This window comes from Penaeus monodon, chromosome 29, assembly GCF_015228065.2.
Source record: "Penaeus monodon isolate SGIC_2016 chromosome 29, NSTDA_Pmon_1, whole genome shotgun sequence".
Lineage (NCBI taxonomy): Eukaryota > Metazoa > Arthropoda > Malacostraca > Decapoda > Penaeidae > Penaeus > Penaeus monodon.
In genome coordinates this window covers 1,205,964-1,206,241 of record NC_051414.1, presented here as the reverse complement: position 1 = coordinate 1,206,241, position 278 = coordinate 1,205,964, and positions in this window count along the sequence as shown.

Genomic DNA, 278 nt, shown 5'->3' with positions numbered 1-278 from the left:
CTCAAACACTCGCAAATAAGCCCGTACCCCTTTTGTGCAAACATTCTGCAAGCGAGCCGTTGCCCTTAAGGGTACCTACGTAAAGGAAAATCACAGAACGCATTAGAACTTACAGACGGCGTGGAGACAAGTGGCCCTGCGGTACTTCTTCTCATGGTTCTCAGAATCCCCCAGACTTCGCTGAATTACACGTACGTGATGTTCTTGGTAAATAAACGGCTGCCAGATCCTAGAACGTACAGGGTGAATATAAAAAAGAGAAAGGAAAAAAAATAGAA